The 11,335-nt window shown below is 31.9% G+C and overlaps 1 long non-coding RNA gene across 2 annotated transcripts; it reads right to left on the minus strand.

Annotated features, from left to right (window-relative positions):
* Window positions 2,030-3,655, minus strand: LOC108661743. Of its 2 annotated transcripts, none has more exons than XR_001927521.1 (3): window positions 3,626-3,655; window positions 2,897-2,981; window positions 2,030-2,063 (listed from the first exon to the last, which is right to left on the minus strand). It is a non-coding gene; the product is annotated as an uncharacterized LOC108661743 (long non-coding RNA). The 2 variants fall into 2 exon arrangements; XR_001927522.1 differs by lacking the exon at window positions 2,030-2,063 and adding an exon at window positions 2,618-2,660.

An 11,335-nucleotide genomic window follows, 5' to 3' on the forward strand; every position in this document is an offset into this window, starting at 1 on the left:
CCATAATTTCGTTTTAAATGAAGATTTTAGACTTTTAAACTCATTTTGAATATGAATTGTGTGTTTTGTACTTGAATATTACGTTTTAGCCAGTTTCGAAATTTTTGAGAAAAATGACCAAATTACCCTATGAGATGAAAAATTAATATTTTATTTGTTTAAAGCTGGAAACAGCTTAAAATCTTTTAGAACACGATATTTGACAATGATTGCTCACAAGGGAACAGAGAAACTGATAGTAAAGCCTTGCGGGGTTTCGGGTTGACATTCCGGGCAATAAGTGTCTACCGGGACACCGCGGCGGTTGTCACGGGCTCGAGGGGAGTACCGGGTTGTGACAATATCTATTTTAACTAAAACACTATATCCCTATGTGAATTGAAATTAAAACAGACTCATTAAGTTCAGGCTCTAATCTGACTACATATGGCCTATAGGTATATACCTATCCTATATGCAAATCAATTAATATGATCATATGCTATCCTAATTTTAGTCTGCACTAAACTCCCTTTTCCAAGTTTGTTTAAGTTTCTAAATAAATTTAATTGGTAATCAGGCAATTAAAAGCATTAAGAACAAATTGAAATAAACAATTCAAATCCCATTAAAGATAAGTACGAAAGAGATTAAAAATTCAGACTACATGTGATTTCAATTACAATCCTAGAAAAAGAAAATTAGGCACTCATAATTGCAAAAACAAATAACATTATAATAAATTTAACCATTGAAAGTAACAAGAAAATTAAAAGCCAAGGAAGAAAATAAAACAATAATTGCCGTCTTGATCTCCAAGTTTCAACCTCAACTTCTAGCTTCTTGAATCTCTCAAAAGTTGTCCCTTTAAAGTTCTTCAAACAATTCCATTTATACTAATAAACTTAACCTAAACTTCCTTCAGTTGACCTAGGGTTTAATTGGGTTTAAAAATGTAATAAGAGGCCCAAAAATCAATTATCAATCTTTACAAATTTCCATTCCCGGTACAGTACATCTAACCATTTTATAATATGATTTTCTCTATCTTCAAGGCAGAACTGGGCAAAGTGATCTTCAGAAAAGTTGTAGCTATATCTCTTAGCTTTCCAATGGTTCAAAAATCGCATCATTTTGAGTTTTGTAGCTTAAGATATAGCCAAAATACTGAAGTATATACAAACAGATTTTGGGTCTTTCAACACCTTACTTTCCAAAATTAAGCCTAATCACTTTTAATCCGACAAAAAATAAAAAAACTAATAAATAATAACCAAATTAAAAGGAATAACATAAAATTAAAATAACTAACTTAAAAGTAACCTAATTATAAAAACAACTAAAAATAAGTAAATTATAATTGAAAATTGAGGACTTAGCTAATATTTTATAACAAAATTGGACTAAAATAATTTTATAAAATAGAATTATCATAATTCAATTAGGTATTCAGCTAAATCAAATATGATTTAATGGAGTATTAAACAAAAGCCTAATTAGCCCAAGACATTTTCTAATCTTTGTTGGATATGAAGTAGGTCAATTCACTCTATAAAATAATCTTTTAGTCGACTATTGAAAGTACAAAAGAGTCTTATTTTGTTTTCTTATGTGTTGAGATAGCATCACAGCCAAAAAGAGAGCAACACAAGCGAGCTCAAAGTTGAGAGTTTGCTAGCACAAACTTTGGCTTAGGGCTTCTGTCACGACCCAATTTCTCGGGCCATGACCGGCGCATGAGCTTAATGAGTATAGCTCACTAAGCCCAAGCAAGCCTATCCATTTACCTTTGCTTAACAAATTTATCATATCATGCATACACACACACTTTTTTTCGGGTGTGAACATAGCCAAAACACAATGGCATTATAGATAATAATATACATGCACTATACCAGTCATGTATTTAGCAATTTACATTGCATACACATATTCACATTGTTAGATTGTATTCATAATACAAAAGGACCCATGACTTCCAGCGGAGACATTTACAATAAAAGGGATTACTATCGAATGCCAGACACATACCCAGGAGATGAACTACGAGGACTCCTCGATCTAGGGTCCAACAGTCACCTGATCTGAAAACATGAATTTTTATAAAACATGAGTACAATACTCAGTGAGTGAACAAGGAAGGGAACAAGCAACAATTAGGGAGAATTTAAAATCATGATGCACTTGTTTCAAAACAATACAATTTAGTTCATTCCTATTTAAAATCCCTCCAAACCCGAGAGTTTCTCGCTACAGCGAGCATGAATTTCGCTGCAACGAAAACAGAGCAACAAGAGAAACATTTTTTCTCACTCAACAAAAAGCCATCCTGCTAAACTAATAAAATCAACATAAAATTCATGAAAATTCTCAAAGTATAATGTGTCAAATTTCACGTACATTACAACCATAAATCATTGTCCATCAATTTGCTATAACACACACATTTACATATGTATATATATATATATATATACCCATCATCATCATCTCACCAACCCATCATCATCGTCACCAGCTCATCATCATCATCACCAGCTCATGCGCACTCCCTACTCGCACATGGCTGGGTCATCACCGGGTTATGCGCACTCCCTACTCGCACATAACCGGGTCATCACCGGGTTATGCGCACTCCCTACTCGCACATAACCGGGTAATCCTCGGCTTATGCGCACTCCCTACTCGCACATAGTCGAGTCAACATAATTACACAACATTATATTCAAGCATATATGTATATCAACATAATGCAGCCACATAGAAATCCATAATAACCACATTTCATAACATAAACCTTTTCTCAAAAGCTTGTTCCCAAGGCATTCATTTTCATGAAAAATTGCATAAAATCATTCAAACACTTTGTTCAAAACAGTCATATTCCCAAAACAATTTTGATAGGCAGTCCACTCACAGGTGTCGAAAATCCGGATTCCGGGTGAACTCTGACTAATAGTCCTCAGGCGTAATTCCTTTGCCTTTTCCGGACGTCTCACCACCTTGACAAATAACAAAGTCGAGGAATTTACTATATTGTCCCTAAATTGATATAAATTAATTTAAACTACTAATGCTTGATATGTAAATGCAAAAATATGTCCGATTACCGCTTAATCACGGTATCGATTAAATTCGACCGATCACCCGATTAATCGGCGATTGTGTCCAAATCACCTCCAAATTAATTCATTTCTCCTCTAATACCTTAATTTACCACATACATTTAAATAAAGCCAAATTCAGCATTAGAACCCTCACAATTCCTTATAGAAAAAATTTGGTCATTTGGTGTACTAGCATCGAATTTTTTTCTACATAACCGTTTCACCTTACTTCATCATTTTCCATGCCATTTTCCTTGAAATAAAAACAATCCCCCATTGATATTCAGCCCTCATGGTTCGGCCAACAAGGAACCCTAGAGAAATTGAATATTTCTTTTGTGTTTTTGTTCATAACCATGCTTAACTATCCCTAAACACTAACATAGTCTAAAATCAAATTATTCCAACAACAATTCCTCTTCCATACCCATTTTTCAGAATTGAATTCATCATGATAACTCAATATTCAACCATGGAAATCAAGAACAAAAGCATGGGTAAGCTAGGTATCAAGGAGAATTAAAGAAATTTTAACTTACCTAGCTTGTTTCCTTGATTTCTTCACTTTTTCTTTGAATTTCCACCTAGGTTTTCTTGTTTTTCCTTTTGTTCTTCCTTTTTTCTTGTTGCTGGATGCCTAGGCCGAATATGGTGAGGGAATTGGGGATTTAATGGGCTGATTTCTATAGAAAATAATAAAATAATCAAGCATGCCATGTGTCACATGCTTATTGCCCAAATTTTTAACTTTTTGACTTTTTCTTCTTAATTTTCCACCACAAATATTCTGGTATTTATCCAATCCTACCTCAATTAAAATCCCTTGGTCTTGACAAGTGCTGGGGCAAAACTTTTACTGATTTGCCCCCGAGACAAAAAAATTACGATTTTGCCCCTATACTCCGAAATGTACCGGAATCTCATTATTTCTACTTTTCAACTTAAAATAACAGTAATATTGATCAATATTAACCAAATGGGGCAAAAATTGTTTAAAAAATTTTCGTTTAGTCCTCTAGTGGCAAAATTACCATTTTGCCCTTGTGCTCCACAAATATCGAGAATCACAATTTTTCACTGCTAAACATCATTTTATACTCCAATAATCATAATTATATTTCATATAATTATTCTTGGTCAAATGTGATCAAATCTTGGCTAAAAATCTCCATTTTCTCATCAAATGGTAAAATGACCGTTTTGCCCCTAATTGGTCAATTTTCTAATGGACTCCAAACTGGACCTTGAACTCCAAATCACTATTCTAAGCCATTTTGTTGGTTTTAAAATTTTCAAATTCCTCTTAGAATTTCTATTTGAACTAGTTCAAGGCTCAATTTAACTTAGTTGTACCACTCGATACAATACCGTCTTTTAATCGAGCTTGACAGGGTCTCACAGCTTCACACACTCTTAGTGAAGAGATTTCGGCAAATCATTGTGTGGATCACCATTAGAGTTAGGACAATTGTATACTATGGTTTGATAAGTCCTAGTTGGTGTACAAAAGTCAAAAACAAAAGGCCAAAAAAGACTCCCCCAAAGAAAGCAGACATCAAAGTTTTAGGCATGTCAAAATCTTTCTCTTGTGGTTTTTCTAGATTAGTTTCAATTAAAATGATTTATAGTTTAAGGGATTAAAATTTTAATAATATTCCACTGCGTATAATCACCTTAGCATGATTTGAATCCTCTTTATTTGGACTATGTATGAATTTATGTTTGTAAATGCGATGGATGACTAGTCCATGCATTTATCGAATTAAGCTTGTTTGGGCCTAATGGGCCATATCTACGTAGGTTCATGCGCCAGTCATGATCTCTCCAAAAATGAGATATGACAAATAAGAATAAAAATAATTATAGTAAAAATTAGTAGTTGAAAAACCTTGATCTAAAGCAGTAAGAATTAACATAAAAAATTATAAAGGTGAAATAAACATTGTCAAAATATTGACGTAAATGCGTGAGATTTGATATAACAAGTCAATTATATTTAATAAACATAATTTTTTGAAAAATTAAATATTTATATTTATATTCTCGAGTTTAAAATATTTAATGGTTTATAAATTTAAATTTATAAATGAATAATAGTAAGGATAAAAATAATTATAGTTAAAATTAGTAATTGAAAAATCTTGAAGTAAACCTGTAAGAATTAATGTAAAAAATTATAAAGGTCGAATAAACAAAGTCAAAATATTAATATTAACGTGTGAGATTTAATGTAACAAGTCAATTATGTAAAAAAAAACTTAATTTTTTCAAACAAATATTTAAATTTACATTCTCTAGTTTAAAGTATTTAACGATTTACAAATTTTAATTTATAAATGAATAATAATAATGATAAAAATAATTATAGTAAAATTTAATAACTAAAAAATCTTGATATAAACCTATAAGAATTAATATAAAAAATAAAAAAGGTCGAAAAAGCATTGTCAAAATATTGATGTAAACGTGTGAAATTTAACGTAACAAGTCAATTATGTCAAATAAATATAATTTTTGGAATTAATAAATGTTTAAATTTATATTCTTGAGTTTAATGTATTTGATAGTTTACAAATTTTAATTTATAAACAAATAATAATAATGATAAAAATAATTATAGTTAAAATAGTAATTGAAAAACCTTGATGTAAATATATTTGAATTAATGTAAAAAATTATAAAAGTGAAAAAAGTATTATCAAAATATTGATGTAAACATGTTAGATTTAACATAACATGTCTATGATGCCAAATAAGCATAATTTTTTGAAAAATAAACATTTAAATCTATATTCTCGAGTTTAAAGTATTTAATGGTTTACAAATTTTAATTTATAAAGGAATAATAGTAAAGATAAAAATAATTATAGTGACAATTTACAACTGAAAAACTTTGATGTAAAGCAGTAAGAAATTACGTAAGAAATTATAAAAGTGAAACGAGTATTGTCAAAATATTGATGTGAACGTGTGAGATTTAATGTAACAAGTCAATTATATCAAATAAACATAATTTTTTTGAAAAATTAAACATTTAAATTTTTATTCTTGAGTTTAAAGTATTTAATGGTTTAAAAATTTTAATTTATAAATGAATAATAGTAAGGATAAAAGTAATTATAGCGAAAATTATAGTCTCAAAACATGACTAAGTTATTAGTTTGTTTTGTTAAACCGAATTACCAATTAATAATAGCCCACATAATAGAAAATTCTAACATTCTCGCACTTGGGTAATATTAATTGGTGTTTGTTTTAAGTTTAAGAAAACACTTCAGAAAACAAGACTCAAGACAAATTTGCTTAATTTAAATATGGCCATAATTTAAAAAATATTTAACTCTTAGAGACAACGTTTTACTGATTTTGTCCAACAAAAACATCTAATACTGAATTATGGCAACCATTATGCCCCTTATTGATATAAAACCAATCCATAGTTATGTCTAAGCAATTCTATCGACAATGGATCTCAATGTGGTTTTGTAGCAAGAAAATAGGACCCAAATGAGTTCCTAATGTGCAATTTTCATTGTCATTCCTCATGTTGATTTCTTTAAACTTTATGAGAAATTTATATGGCATTTAACAATATGCCTGTATGTCATATCCCATTTCAAGAGGGATCGTGATTGACGCATGGACCTACATGGGAATGGCTGTCACAGCCCAATTTTCAGGCCATGAACGACGCGAAGGCCCAATGGACTCAACCCACTAAGCCCAAGCAAGCTTATTTATATAATCTTATACATTAATCCATATTTCTTTAAAATCTAAAATTCATAATGTTCAAATATAGTTTCTTTGAAAACAATTCATAAAACCCAATTATGCACTCATAATGGCATCATCAACCATAACATACATATATAGCTTGACAATGAATCTTAGTATTTCACATCAAGTATTCATATACACATAATTAGACCTTGACCATCAGCGAGGTGACTCTGGGCACGGTTGCTAACATTTAGTGTCATGTTAAACCTACCAAGCAATGGATAGGGAGGAGCACCTCGTCCTAGGATCCAATCACCTTTAACTCAGAAAACTTAAAACATAAAGTTTAAAAACATGAGTATAAACCCAATGAGTGAACATAAGAAGGAAACAAGCAACATTAAGGAAGGTTTAGAAATCATGATGCACTTAAATTAAAAAACAATGCAATTTAGTTTAAGCTCTTGTTAAAACACCTCATTTCAAACTTGATTAATTAATCCCTTGATGTTGAAAATCCATGATCAACAGTGATGTTAAAGAAGTAGAAAATATGGTAGAAACCAAGCAAGGTAGCATGCTTGATAGGAGGTTTCTCGCTGCAGCGAGAAGTAGAACTGTGGCCAACCTCACAAAGTTGAGAGTTTCTGGCTACAGCGAGAATTAGAACAACCAAGGAAGAGTTTATTTTCATAACAAAAAGAGGCCATTTGCTACAATACAATTCAATTTGAAAATACTTAGCAAAATTTCAAAGTTCAACATGCAAGATTCCACATACATTACAACCACATACTATATTTATAACTTTTCTTACACATGCATATATGCATATATAAACATAAATACCACCACTTCACTCAGCCAATGTGCACTCCTTACACACACAAGGCAATATCATCATGTGCACTCCCTACTCGCACATTTCTATATCATCGTGGGCACTCCTTACTCACACACTTCAAGCACACTTCAATATCATCGTGTGCACTCCCTACTCGCACACTTCAATATCATCACATGCACTCCCGCCCACATCATTATCAGCATGTGCTCTCCCTCCCTACACATGCACGGTTATATTTATTACACGATATTACCTATCAAGGCACAACACACATATATATGTATATCAACAGAATAAAGAAGTACGTGGACTCATCGCAGTCACATTTTCACAACACAAAAATTTCACCAAGAGCTTGTTCTAGTATGCATTTTAAAGAAAAAGACAATTAAAACTTTTCAAGTAAATCATTCAAACATATGTGCATTTACTCTAAAGTATTTTAATGCAAGTTCACTCACCTCAATAATGGCAACTCACAAGACTAATGTCCACAAAGTCTTAATCCTGACAGTCCCGAAATACCATTAAAACCTTGGTGAGCTTGGAGGCATGAAGATCAACCAAAAAACCTTTTAGCCTTAAAAATGAAGATTTGAAGCCAAAAATCCAAGTATTGTTGAAAGTGGAGTGGAAATAGAAAATAAAGGAAAGAAATAGAGATTTCTTTTTTCTCTCCTAGGGTTTAGAAATGTTGAAAATTGGGGTTAGAAGCTGTAGATTTGATGCCCAAGAGGTTTGGAGAAGAAAGGAGTAAGTAAAGAAAAGAAAGGAAAGGAAAAGAAAACAAGGAAAACAAAATGAAGAAAAATTTAGTTTTTCACTTCACTATGAAAATGGCGTTGGAATGGAGGAAGAAGAAGACAAATCTAGTGGAAGAGGATAAGGACGGTCATGGCTGAAAAAAAAAGGAGTCAAAGCTTCCTTGGGAAGCTTTGACCAAGTAAATGGCAAAATTACCTTTTTACCCTCCAAGATTTTTACCTTTTTAATTGTATCCTCCCACAATTTTTTAATTCCAATTTCTTTCCATTTTTCTTCCTTAACACTTGTACCAATAACATATCAAGTTTATACTCCAACGCGATATCACTGGAATATTTAAATATTCACTTACCTCGCACTAGCTTTATTTAATAAAGACATGCGAGCCCCATTAACATCATTTTTCTATGAAATTTTCTCGTTCTTCCTTTCCCCCACTTAGATAGACCATATACTCTTCCTTCGTGGAAAATTTTTACACTGAATAAAATATTAATATTTTAATATTATTTTATTCCAAAAATTTCCTCTTGTATCCTTGGTACCCAAAATACCTTATTATGCCTCAATTCACTTCTGAATCACCTTTTATCTCACAAATTTTTTCTCGATAAAAATATTATTATTTTATTATTATTTCCTCACATGAGGAATATTTTATCTCAAACTATTTTTTTCATCTTTCATCACTTTTAAACATTATAATTAACCTCAATTGGCATCCAATAAGCTTTATTAGTCACCATATCAAAGTACGGGGTATTACAATGGCCCATTAGGCCCAAGCAAGCTTAAATCCATAAATGCATGGGTTAGTCATCCATCATATCCACTAACATAAGTTCATCCATAATCAAAATATGCAATAATTCATCAAGGCCAGCAAATTATGGAACTTTTCAGTGTAAAGAGTGGTTTCTTTTACATTGCATATAAATATTCACATGTAAATAAAACAACTATGGTTCAGCATGCACCCCATGCCTATTATGCTATGGACATCCACCATAGTTTTATCAATTTATGCACCCATATCTGAGGCTTAACATAATATGTGGAAATGTAAACAAGTTTATCAATGTTATTTACATAATAATAAGACAGTTCAAAACTAGAATAGACACATTGCAAAGTGTACGACACTAAAAGACTAAAGAGAAGGCTCTACCACACTTACCACGAATGAGTTGCTCCATTACTCTGCAAGTAGTCTAATCAAGCAAGCTACTAATTTGAAACAAAATAGGAGAAAATAACATGTGAGTCACAAATACTCCGTAAGTGAATATGGGGAAAGGCACAAGTAGGTTAGATTGTTTAGTTTCATGCAGCAATCTAACATCATTACCGGCTAGTAAGATATCATCCACATATAACACAAGAAAAATGAACTTACTCCCACTAATCGTAAGGTATATACATTGATCAACCTTGTTTTCCTCAAAACCCAAGGAAGTAAGTACCTCATCAAACTTTAAATAACAATGTTTAGAAGCTTGCTTGAGGCTGTAAATGGACTTTCGAAGTCTACACACGAAGCTTTCACTTCTTGATTCCTGAAATCCCTCAAGTTGTACCATATAAACGTTCACTTTAAGGTTACCATTCAAGAATGTTGTCTTCACATCCATTTGATGAAGTTCTCAGTGTTAGCTTGAAAATGAGTATAGTTTTGATTATGACAAAATGATTCAAATTTGCATTTACTTGACTAAAATGATACTTGACAAGTTCTTGAAATAATTAACTCTCATACATTTGTTCTCACATGATTACAAGGTTAATTGTTTTAGTTGTGTGAATTCTTGAAGTTATTAAACTTTCACACACTCACTTCAAAAATATCTACAAGCTTGAATGACTTAGTTGTATAAGTGTTAAACATACTTGAATGAGTTCTCCTTATGATCTCCTTGACAATTACCCTTGAGACATTTGAAAGTGAAAATTATGTTCACAAGTGGTGGAGTTTATCTCAATATATTCAAATGTGTTTAATCTTCACCAAGGTTGTTTTAAGCTATGAAATTCATTCCTAACTCAACATTCAATCACAAGAAAGATATGGCCAAAGTAACATGCTGAATTGATGGAGAAATTGAAAGTCTAAAGGCGAGAATCGATCCTAAAGCAAAACGAGTCAATCCAATGGTAGAATGATCAAAGAATGGTTGAAAATTATGAAGTATATAAGGCATAGGCAACCCTATAAGCTCCACAATCAACCCTGTGGCAAGATGGATTACAAATCACGAAGATACAAAGCCATGATATGAAGCCATAGTTGACCTTGACCTTGAGATAGAATTCTTGTAAAAATCAAGGATTTGAGAAGCCATAGTCGACCCTCAAGCCCTTATAATGAACTATACAAAGCTAGACTTCAAAAATACAAGCTTTCTAGAAATGGATCAACTAGAGAACTTTCATACTTGATTATAGATAACCGTTAGACACAAAATTCAAAAGGAAAATGGCTAGTTTCTTGCTTTAATCATCTTCAACTGCTTTAAGAATCCTCCAACTATAAAAAGGTCAAACTCTTGAAAAGAAAAGAGATACAAGCCAAGCAAACCAAGCATTCTCTACATGATTTGAAATTTCTTTGTGTTTTCACTCCGATCTTTATATGTTATCTTTATACTTATTGCTAGGCATTCTTTGTCACGACCCGGAACCTGCCTCAGGCCCATGACAATCGCCGCGACGTCCTAATTGACACTCATTACCAGGAATGCCAACCGAAACCCCGCAAGTGCTTACATATTAGTTTCTTTCCTTTCCTATGAGTAATCGTTGTTAATATCGAGTTTTTAGAGAATATTTACTATTTTAGATCAAAAACAATCAAAAAAATTTCGCCACACAGGGGTTATTTTGGTCATTTTTTCTCAAAAATTTTGAAAACAGCTAA

Source organism: Theobroma cacao, chromosome 4 (genome assembly GCF_000208745.1).
Source record: "Theobroma cacao cultivar B97-61/B2 chromosome 4, Criollo_cocoa_genome_V2, whole genome shotgun sequence".
NCBI lineage: Eukaryota > Viridiplantae > Streptophyta > Magnoliopsida > Malvales > Malvaceae > Theobroma > Theobroma cacao.